A 12,316-nucleotide genomic window follows, 5' to 3' on the forward strand; every position below is an offset into this window, starting at 1 on the left:
ATTATGTGAGCAATATGTTTATGATATGAGATTATGTGACCAGTATGGTTATGATATGCCATTATGTGATTCAGTATGTTTATGTTATGTTATCATGGAACCAATATGTTTATGACATGTTATTATGTGATAGTGATAGGGGGTGAAATAGTCCTCGAATACCGGTTGAAAGATACCGAAGGGGAGGTTAGCTCCCGGTTACCGGTTGAAAGATACCGAAGGGGAGGTTAGTTCCCGAGTATCGGTTGAAAAATACCAAAGGGGAGTCCAGCTCCCAGTTATGCCAGACAGATACCGGTTGAAAGATACCGAGGGATAGGCATTATGTGGTATGATGGGGGAACTCACTAAGCTTCGTGCTTACGGTTTTCAGTTTTGGTTTCAGGTACTTCGTTTTCAAAGGAAGGGAGCCGGCTCGATCGCAGCGCATCACACCATGTTTTCCGCACACGAGATCCTTGGGATTACACTTTGATATGGTTTTATGATACTATGTTTTGATTATTGACACTTTGGTTTTGACATGAGATATTATTATGAATGTTTTTATACTAATGGTTTTATGTAATAACTTAATTAAAACGAAATTTGTTGCCTGTATTTTTGGGATGTTACATATACAATATAAACTTGCTTACTTATTATAGCAATCAACTTTGTTTCTCATTATAGCAATCAACTTTGTATCTTATTATAACAATGAACTTTGTTTCTCATTATAGCAATGAACTTTGTTTCTCATTATAATAATGAACTTTGTTTCTTATTATAGCAATAAACTTTGATTTTCATTATAACAACAAACTTTTATTACTGGAAACTTATACACATGTTTTAGCAATGAAATTGTTTGCTCCTTGTAGCAACGAAATTGGTTGCTTATTTTAGCAATGAAACTTGTGTACTCGTTTGAGTAACGAACTTTATCTTCCATGAGAATATGAACGTTGCATCTCATTTGGGCAACATACTTTATCTCTCATGATCACAAAGAACTTTGTTTTTACAAACTTATTTACTCATTTTAACAATATACTTTTATTATTGGAAACTTTTATCAAAACTTTGATTTCAATTCATGGAACCAATATTATTTTGTTTATCTGTGAGTACTCACCAACTATTTTTATAGTTGACGCTCATTTTACATGCTTTTTCAGGAATCATTGAGTAAGTGGCACTTAGGGACACATCACTGTTAGGAGCATTCGCATGTGTTGTATTTCAACTTACATTGTAATTTCTTTCAAAATATGTTCAAACCCATTGTAAATTTGTAATGATTTTTAATACTATGGTTGGTGTTGTCTTTTAACTTTTGCTATGAAACCCTTTATGCTGCCACGCCTCGTGTTTCCGCTTTAGCAGGGTGTGACAGAAAATGGTATCAGAGCCGAAGGTTATAGAGAATACCGGTTTTCCTTTGGAGAACCACAACTATAGCCAAAAATTTTCTAAACGTTTTTAAAATACTGGACATACTACTGGTATAACTAATTCGAGTACACATTATTGGACTTTAATTAAGTATAGTCTGGCCATCTATGCTTAATTAAGGAAATTTAATGTGATGCTAGAAACGGTTATAGTAGAATTATGTTCAAAACAATTTTTCAACTTAAACTTTTGAAAAACAAAATTTTTCGGTGTGCGTGCGGGCATTGCATATTATAGGCATTCATCTAGATACACTTAGAAACTAAGTGCACTTTTATAACAATGCCTTTATTTAGAAATACTCTTATCCCTTATCAAGTGCTAGGTTAACCACTTAGGTTATATCACTAGCCACTCTAGGAGCAATGCACTTAGTATCGAGAATGAGTATTCCTTGGTAGCTATTGACTTTAGACGTAAGGTTAGTAGCTAGATGGACACTAGTAATAATCTTAAGTCGAAACCTATACCAATTATTCCTCAATACCTCTTCATCGTCTTCGTACTAGAGTTACAACTAGGAAAGCGTTCCGATACCGACACAGAAGAAAATTGGAGCATCGCGTAAGGAGGTAGATGATTCGCCACTAAGTAATCACTTGGATACCATTGGCGGGCATTCTGGATTCGACTCACGAGGAGACACGTAGGTTTAAGCCATACGTGAGACCTTATTACTACGCCACGATTTAGCTCTAGGTTGTTTTCCACCTTGAGCTTTAAAATTAACATAGGATATCCCTTTGACCTCTATAAAAGGCCGTAAACTGCATTGACACCATAAAATGTTTTTCAAACAATTTTTCTCGTCCTTTATTTTGGGGAAAAGACACCGGTACTCGCCTTATACTCGCCTTGTACTCGCCTTAGTATTTAGGTACGATCAGCTACACTAATCCACCTGTTCCTTCTTAATCATCCATCAAAAAGATATTTCACTTCATCGGTTTTATTTAATTCGCTAAAATCTTTTGACAACTTGCTTTAACTTAACACTTTTCTTCAAAACTCAATTAAACCAATATTGGTATTAACATTGCTATTTCAATTTCATTTCAAATCCATTTCAATGGATAGATGTGCTTTTGAGGGTATATAAAACATTTTAAACCTTGCTTACCATTTTGGCACGTCTTCGAAAAACTTAGAAACATTTTCTTTTACAAAAGTGTTTAAACTTTATGCTATAAAACTTAAACATATGACATTAAAGTTCATATTATGTGTAAAAGCTTCATCGGATCTTTCAAACCACTTTTGTTTTGACTCTTTTGACCACTTTCTCATTTAGGCATTGTACTTTACTTAAATGTGTTTTCTTGTAACCTAACATGATATTTATGCAAAATTATACTTCAAACATGTTTACAAGACATCACTGATGCCTACATTTCAAAACACACCTCATTTGTTTATTTTAATTTCAAATTAGTTTTATAATCTACAAAGTTTCTAAAATTTACAGTATTGCAAAACTTAGTGTTCACTTTTAAACTTCCAGCGACGCACTTTGACAATGAACAATTATTCATCTAAATATGTTACGTCTTTACCTTATCCGTTTTAACCACGGTTGAACTTCAGTCTAAAAGGTCAAAGCTGTCAGATTTTTCAATTACAAGTTTTATTGTTTCTTCTTTTTCACAAATGGAGTTTAACTTAATAGATAATTCATAAATTTTTAGGAAACACTTTAAAACTCCCACATGTCTATTTAATCATCAACATACATCAAATATTTAAGTTTGAAATATATCTCAACCTGGTTTTAAACCTACCTATAAGTATTGTTCTTATAATTTTAACAATAGCAATCATTGTCGCCGCTATCTTCCTTTTTCTTTCTCCCGAACTTGATTTCTCGCTCTCCTTCTGATTTTAGATCTCGCACGCCCATGATAGTAACATAATACATTGTTTAACTTTGTGTCTGTCTATTTTGCTTCTCCTGGTATCATGTTCGTACACATACAGACTAGAAGTCTACCCTTTTGTTTTGAGCGATTAATACGTGTATAATCGTGAGGCATAATTTTGATTTAGTCAACTTTGATATATTCAATTACGCCTTTTATCATATACATCTTGATTTTATTTTGAAATCTACTATAAACAAGTGATCCTTATTTACATTCGCTCTTTTGTTCTAAATTCGGAAACTTGATTTAAAATGTAATTTTCATTACATTTTCCTTACAATTAATACACAAGGTGACTATCCTTGTTCTTATCACTTTTCTAAATCCAGAGAATATATGCGAAAGAACACATTTTCTTATGTTTCTTCTTTTCTTTAAAAGCATAGAAAGTTTTAAATGTTAGGATTATTTATCCTTCAAATTATTGTTTTTGGTAGAATCACTAAATAAAGAATGCACAATTTTCAATGATCGATATTTTTACACCTTCCTCAAAATAGCATTGTACTTTGGAATTTCCAGTGAGTTCCTAAACTCTCAACCTTGTTTTCATAAATATTCTGACTCGTAAGCTTGAATTTGTCCTGACTTAGACAATTAGACATTTTTTTTCAAAAGAGTAATCAAAATATTTATGTATAAATTCCCTTATTGATGACTTAAATCTGTAACCTTAATTAATCTTTATATTATTTTACTACTTCGTTTGATCGTCACACATGTATCTTCATTATCTTGGAATTATTACACATTTTGATAATAGTGAGATTAATTATCATTTCTAAACACATATTTTGACAACAGTGAGATTTTTATCACTTCTAAACACTTAAAATGCTATCTACACAATGTGATTTAATCGCCTCCATTTGCAACATTGACTCTCTAAATATATATATTCTTCGAATATAGTTCTATTATTGTAAGAGTAACCGTAGTAGTAATTATAGCGTTGAAGATCCTCAATCATTTCGTAATTTCTTTTGTAGACGACACTTAAATAGCCTTTACATTGGAGATGTACCAAAACTTCATTGCCTGCCCTTAGTACGTATTTTTAGGAACTTACCCTGAATCGCTTCTCTTTCATTCGTGCTACCCCTTCTTATTTCGAAATATAACTTTTCCAGATTTAGTAGCCAACCCGGAAGCGAACGAATTGTTCATAATCTCTTCGTTATTAGGCGGAAAATTTACACGTAGCGATGATTTAGAATGCGACTTAAGGATCAATGCGGACTTAACACTTAATGTAGTTGGTGCTTCAGCAAAACTTATAGCACTCTTTTAAGTTAGAAAATATCTAACTAGATAATCGTTTTCGACTAGGTCGCCATGGTTGGGTTATGATTTCCATGATCCTAATTTCCCACAATCTAGACTGTAGAACTCGAATTAGGGGAACATTAATTTGATTATAGCTAAAGAGTTGGGCTCTTCCCATGAGGAATTAACCAAAAATAATCAAAGAGCTTTTCAAGTCACCACCTCTCCAACTATACAATTATATTCGGTTGAGTTCTAATAGAATACGTCACGAATTGAATTTCGGGACGAAATTCTTTTAACTGGGGGAGACTGTGACAACCGTCAAAATTCGAGTCAGTTCTAGATTTAATAAACTTAGTTGCACGTGTAGGCACGACACATACTAGACTTAGTAACTAGAAGCTAAGTTATAACCTAATAGAAACTTGGAAACAATTAGAAACAATGGATAGTGTACTTAGATTTCACATTGATATGCGAATTCTACAACTACTTAACTGTAGTGACTATCCATATTTGGGTCGCTCTTTGACTCGAACGCCTTTTCATGAATCATATACACACATTATGCACTTGACCTAGAAGTAGAAATTAGGTCAAAGTCTTATAGAAACTTAAGTCAAAGTTGAAGACTAGGACTAGTATACTCGATTCCTCAATTTCGCTTGAATCTCGAAACCACTACATAGAATGCCAATAAATCGATAAAAATAAATTACAAACATGATTTTTAACTAGAAAAGAGTTATGAAACTCTAACATAAATTGAAATCTCAAATAATCCAATTCATTTTGATATCGAAATATTTATTAAATCTAAAGACCCTAAAACCCTAAAAACTCAAATTTATAAAGTCTAACACCTAAAAATCCATAAAATTTGGTATGGACTTTATAATATTAATTTAAAATAACTCAAATTAGTAAAATATAACAAAGGAGAAATAAAATTGAAGTCATTAGTATTTAAACTTATTTTCTAAACCAAAAATCAAGGTTTTGTGAATGAAAATTAGGATAAGGTGCATATTTTATAAAAACCTGATATTTTTATAAAATAAAGTTATATTTTATAAAATTTAAAAGAGGGAGACCCTCTCTCCATTCAAAATTCGGATTCCTCTCTCTCTCTCTCTCTCTCCTCTTCCCAACACACTAAATCAATTCCCCTCCACACTCCATTTCTCCATACTTCACTTTCTCTCTCACACTCCCTCACTTCATTTTCTCTCTATTCCCTCTTCCTCTCTCCATCAATGTAACGCCCGCGTTTCCAGGCTAGGCATTATTGTTTATGTAATAGTCTAGGTTAACCTTTGTAACTCTTTTGAAGTATTAATGATGAAATATTTGAGTCTTATGTGTTTTATGCTTAGTTGTGTGGCTTAATTGAATTAAGAATAAAATAAGCGTCAAAATTAAAGTGTGAGATAAACCCGATATCTTTACATAAAGTTGTAGTGGTTGAAACGAGGTTTCCGGAGATATAAAGAACGCCGAAATCCGAGTTATAACGAAGAAGTTATGACTTGTCGAAGTTTCGCGACAGAACCGGCACGACGCTGAATGACGTAAAATATGAATATAAGATAGAGCGATATCTAGCCTTAGTGATCTAAACGAAAGTTGTAGAGTTCGTTAAACCGAGAGCGTGCATAAAAAGAACACCTAAATCTGACATCGTATGAGGAAGTTATGATTTTCCGAAGTTTCGCTTAGCAGTGTGCAGCCCGAATACTCGATTTGAGATCGAGCGGTTTTTAGCCGAAACAATCTAAATGAGAATTGAAGATCTCGTCAATGGTAGTGCAACGGCAAAAAGACAGACGAAAACGGACGTCGGATGAAGAAGTTATGAATTTATAACGGATTTTTCCTGTCCCGGCCTACTAAAAATAATATAATAAAAATATAATAAAAACAAAGTCAAAATTAGCCGACGGAGTCTAAACGAGAGTTGTAGAGAATAATCTCACCTACGCGTGGATATAAAGAACGTCGAAAACGGAGCTCGTATGTGAAAGTTATGAATTTCTGAAGTTCGGGGCGTGAACCCCAAGGCTGTGTCAGAGCTCACGAGGTAAATATTAGAAACTCACGAGGTGAGCCAGTTCACGAGGTGAGAATTAGTGACTCACGAGGTGAACAGATGATGGACGTCTTCCAGGGCAAGTGGCCATGATGAACGCAATGACGTATCGAGCTCACGAGGTGAATATTAGAAACTCACGAAGTGAGTCAGTTCACGAGGTGAACATATATGGTTCACGAGGTGAACCTAGCATTTTTGCCCTATAATGAGAATTCAAGGGGCAGCCGAGTTTGGTTGCTCATCTCTTACTCTCCCACTCCCGATACCCTCTCTAAGCCCTATTTTAACCCCCCGAAGCCCCGATATCATCCCAAGACCCGAAGCGAGTCCCGAAGCACCGAAGATCCCAAGAAGAAAAGAGTTTCCGAGCCGAAGCTCTGCCCGCGAGAAACCCGGTTTTTGTGAAGATCTTCCAGATCTACCAAAGAATACTACTTCTACAAGCCGTAGTGCTGTCCGATCATCTTCTGATCAGGTGAGTGTGTAGTTACTTTCTTCTAATACATAAATACGAAGTATTTACTATGAAATACGTGTTATGTGTTTATATATTGGTGTTGATTTGAAGGGGGTACATAATCTCTTTCAAATACACGATTTTATACAAGTATAGATTTAACGTACTAAGTATATGTGTTATGTGAGTGTATCGATGTTATATTCTAATCTCATAGATATGATTTATTCTCTATGAAATACGTGTTATGTTTATGTGTCTCATCTTTTATCTGGAATGTGTTTTGAATGAACATATTATGCAGGTTTTAAATTATGTATAAAAATGTATATTTTATCTACTAAAATGTTGGGTAGAACATGAGTAGATAGTTGTCTTGTGATAAAAAGATGAGAGGCCTCGTTGTTGTTGCTGATTCAGTCATCTAGCGGAGTTTAGATGACGACCACAGACTTTTCTAGACAGTCCAGTGGAACGCTAGCAGGCTCATTACCTGTAGGTGTTAATGAACTTGGGTGTTCATTTGCTGTACTCCATCCCCCTCATGGTTGGCTTTAGGACATCTATTGTTAAGGAAACCCCTTTGCAGTAATGTCCGTCCCGATGAAAATCCTAGATTAGGTCCCTTGTAATAGCTGTTGTTTTAGGGACATAAAGTGAGGATAACGGGAATGGGTAATCGGGTTATTATTGGTTGATGAACTAAATATATTTATTTATTGTGGGTCGAAAACCCTATACGCTCACCAGGCTCCCAAGCCTGACCCACTCAGTTTTCTTTGTATTATAGGTAGTGGCGCCAGAGCATAAGTTGGATGACTTGTCAAGTTATTTTTGGATTATAGACCTGTTGTTATATATAACTGTTGTAAGGTCTGTATTGTAATGTTTATGCTTTTGGTCTGTTTATCGGAACATGACATCCCGAGTTTTGCTTTATAATGAAAATACATTTCTTTATGAAATGCTTTGGTAAATCTTATTTTATCATATTTCGTTTTGGGAACAAATTCCGCAACTCTTTTAATCAAAGGTTTACTCTGAAATTGTTTTAAAAGCATAAATTAAACCGGTCTTTTCTGGCCGTGATTTTGGGGATGCCACAGTTGGTATCAGAGCATTAGTTTAAGCGAACTAGGAATTTGTAGGATTTCTAGACTTAAACTTAGAATGCTAAGTGAAATTGTGAGATGTGTGTCTGTTATATTTTAGACACAGGCACTAGTTTGTTTTAGGAAAATTGCCTAAAATGTTTTTATGTGCTAAATGTTATATGTTTGCCATATATGATATTATTTGTTTGGATCTATGGTCTGTTGCCGACCGGATCTGGAAACCTTATGTGTGTAGGATTCTAAGCGTACGTCTACGATATTAGAACTAGCATGTAAACGTTTCGAAGTGATAAGGATGATTTGAATATCTATCGTGAATGAGGATCTAATTTCACCTTTTTCGGTGTATAGATAAAAAAAATAATGGTGAGAACGAGGATTGGAATTGGAAATGCTGATGAAAACAGGAATCAAATACCAGTGATTGAGCAAATACCTGTTGTAGCAGCAGCACCTGAGCCAATGACAATGGCTGGTGTACAATTGATGATTCAAACGATGTTGGATCGTCAGATGGAAGAAACGAGACGTCTGCTTCAACAGAATCATGAAGAAACTTCAAGACAAGTTGAAGAGCCCGAAGTCAACGGAGGTTCGTCGGATGAAGGAAACTTCAGTGGGGTTGTTGGTCAAGCCAACCCACCGTTAGTTACACAAAACCACCAGGAGGGAAGAATTGATGGACTTGTATGCAAGTACAAATATTTCTTGACTTGCAAACCATCGACCTTCACTGGAAAGGAAGATCTGATTGGAGTCATGGATTGGATCTCGGAAATGGAGCTAGCCTTCATGACGTGTGGCTGCAGAGGCAAGTTGCAGACCACTTTCGCAGTACGTCAGTTCAGAGGTGGCGCAGTTCGTTGGTGGAACACTCTGGGGAAGACCCTAAGCCCTAATGAACCACTGCAACTGACTTGGGCAGAGTTCTTGGTGCAATTTAAGCGCAAGTTCTGTTCGGCCCAAAATCTGCTAGAATTGGAAAACAAGTTTCTGACATTGACAAAAGGTAGCATGTCGGTCGACGATTACACCAATGCCTTTACCGACAAAATGGAGTTTGCTTTGTGCATCGTCCCAGATGAGCTGACAAAAGTGGACCGGTACGCGAAGGGGCTCCCATGGGAGTACGCGGTGCCAGTACGTCAGGCACCTACTCTGGAGGTGGCTATTTGGGCTGCCAAGTCTGTTGAGGACATGATCAAGGGAAGAACCGCCAACAAAGTTGAAGTTGGTGAAAAGAGAAAGTTTGAAGGAACTTCAGGTTCCAGCAAGAAAAGCAAATTTTTGAAGTCTGATTCGAAAAAGTTTGGAGGAGGAAAAGGAGGCGAACCGAAATGGTGTGAGAAGTGCAAGAAAAAGCACTCTGGGAAATGTAGCGAGGATGTGACCTGCTACAAGTGTGGAAAGACGGGGCACTATGCCAATGAGTGTCCGTCCAACAAGAGAGTGTGCTTTGGGTGTAATGAAGAGGGGCACATTTTGAAAGACTGTCCGAGAAAGAAGGAGGCGGCAAAACCCAATATTCCCCCAAAGCCTAAAGCAAGAGCTTTCCATATGACACTGGAAGCTGCTAAAGAAGAAGCTGATGTCGCTTCAGGTACCTTTCTCGTAAACAATTTGCCTGCCCAAATTTTATTTGATTCTGGAGCCAACTACTCCTTTATATCGCAAGAATTTGGTAGAAAACTAGCTTTGCCTGTTGATAGACTAGATAATGCTTTATTAGTCGAAGTTGCTAGTGGCAAGTTTATACCTGTTAGCCATCGTATGAAAAACATCTTAATCGACCTAAACGGGAATAAGTTCCACGAGGAATTATTGCCTATCGAACTTAACGGTTTCGACATCCTGTTGGGAATGGATTGGCTTAACGCCAATGATGCTGAAATACTGTGCAAGAAGAAGATTGTAAAAGTAAACCCGCCTGGGAAAGAGTCATTTATGGTGTATGGGGACAAACGCAGAGTGAATTCTGGGATCATTTCACTAATGAAAGCCAGAAAGTGTTTGGCCAAAGGATGTACATCATATTTGACATTCGTGATTGATGCAAAGAAGGAGAAAAAGGAGATGCAGATCATTCCTGTGGTGTGTGATTATCCGAAAGTATTTCCCGAAGATCTTCCTGGATTACCGCCTGATAGACAAGTGGAGTTCAGAATAGACTTGTTACCAGGGACGACGCCAATAGCAAAAGCACCTTACCGACTAGCACCAATGGAGATGAAGGAGCTGATGATGCAACTTCAGGAGTTATTGGACAAAGGTTTCATTAGACCTAGTTCATCACCCTGGGGAGCTCCGGTGTTATTCGTAAAGAAAAAGGACGGGAGTATGAGAATGTGCATCGATTACAGAGAGCTGAATAAAGCAACGATAAAGAATAGGTATTCGTTGCCGAGGATTGATGACCTATTCGATCAGCTTCAAGGTTCAAGCTATTTTTCGAAGATCGATCTGAGGTCAGGATATCATCAGCTAAAGGTGAAAGAGCAGGATATAGAGAAGACTGCATTCAGAACACGATATGGGCATTACGAGTTTTTGGTTATGTCGTTTGGACTAACCAATACACCAGCAGCGTTCATGGATTTAATGAACAGGGTCTGTAATCCATTCCTTGATAAATCTGTGATAGTGTTCATAGATGACATTCTGATTTACTCGAAAAGCCAAGAGGAGCATGGCAGACACTTGCGAGAAGTGTTAGAAGTCTTGAAGAAGGAGAAGTTGTATGCTAAGTTCTCCAAATGTGATTTTTGGATTCGAGAAGTCCAATTCTTGGGTCACGTGGTCAATCAAGAAGGGATAATGGTTGATCCAGCAAAGATTGAGGCTGTAATGAAGTGGGAACAACCAAAAAGTCCCACGGAGATCCGAAGCTTTTTAGGATTAGCCGGATATTACCGAAAGTTTATCCAAGGCTTTTCTTCGATCGCTAGTCCAATAACAGCTTTGACCCATAAAGGAGCTACTTATGCTTGGAGTGATAAGCACAAAGAAGCATTCGAGTTGCTAAAGAAGAAGCTATGAGAGGCACCGATTCTTTCTTTACCCGATGGAGTGGAAGACTTCGCTATCTATAGCGATGCGTCTGGTGTTGGGTTGGGTTGTGTTTTGACCCAAAGAGAAAATGTGATAGCATATGCGTCTCGACAGTTGAAAGAGCATGAAAAGAAATACCCCACTCATGATTTGGAGTTGGCAGCGGTAGTTTTCGCTCTGAAAATATGGAGGCATTACCTCTATGGCACGAAGTGCAAAATTTTCACTGATCATAAGAGTCTCCAATATCTCTTTAATCAGAAAGAATTGAATATGAGGCAACGACGCTGGCTAGAGTTACTCAAGGACTACGACTGTGAGATACTTTACCACCCCGGTAAAGCTAATGTTGTTGCTGATGCTCTCAGTCGGAAAGTCAATGTTGAAAGAAAGAGGCCAAGAGCGTTAAGAATAGAAGTTGTCTCGACGATTGTGGAGAGTATAAAGAAAGCTCAAGAAGAAGCTTTAGAGAAGAATAACCGAAAGGAGGAACGTTTGGGTAAAACGTTAGTGTTCGGTATAAACAGTCACGGACTGAAGCTGTTCCAAGATCGGATTTGGGTACCTAAGTCCGGAGGAATTAGAGATCTTCTGATGGAAGAAGCTCACAAAACCATGTACTCGATTCATCCTGGCAGCACTAAATTGTATAGGGACCTGAAACCCTACTACTGGTGGCCGACGATGAAGCTTGATATTGCAAAGTATGTGGCCGAGTGTGTGACATGTGCGAGGGTTAAGGCACAACATCAGAAACCATATGGGAGTTTAGAACCTTTACCTATACCCATGGGTAAATGGGAAGACATTGCCATGGATTTTGTCACTAAACTGCCCAGAACGAAAAGTGGTCACGACATGATTTGGGTGGTCGTTGATCGATTCACTAAGAGTGCGCATTTCATAGCAGCCAATGAGAAATGGTCTATGGAAAAGCTTGCGAATTCTGACGTAAAGGAAATTGTGAGGCTTCACGGTG

This window comes from Lactuca virosa, chromosome 7 (genome assembly GCF_052849685.1).
Source record: "Lactuca virosa cultivar CGN04683 chromosome 7, Lactuca_virosa_CGN04683_v6, whole genome shotgun sequence".
Taxonomy (NCBI): domain Eukaryota; kingdom Viridiplantae; phylum Streptophyta; class Magnoliopsida; order Asterales; family Asteraceae; genus Lactuca; species Lactuca virosa.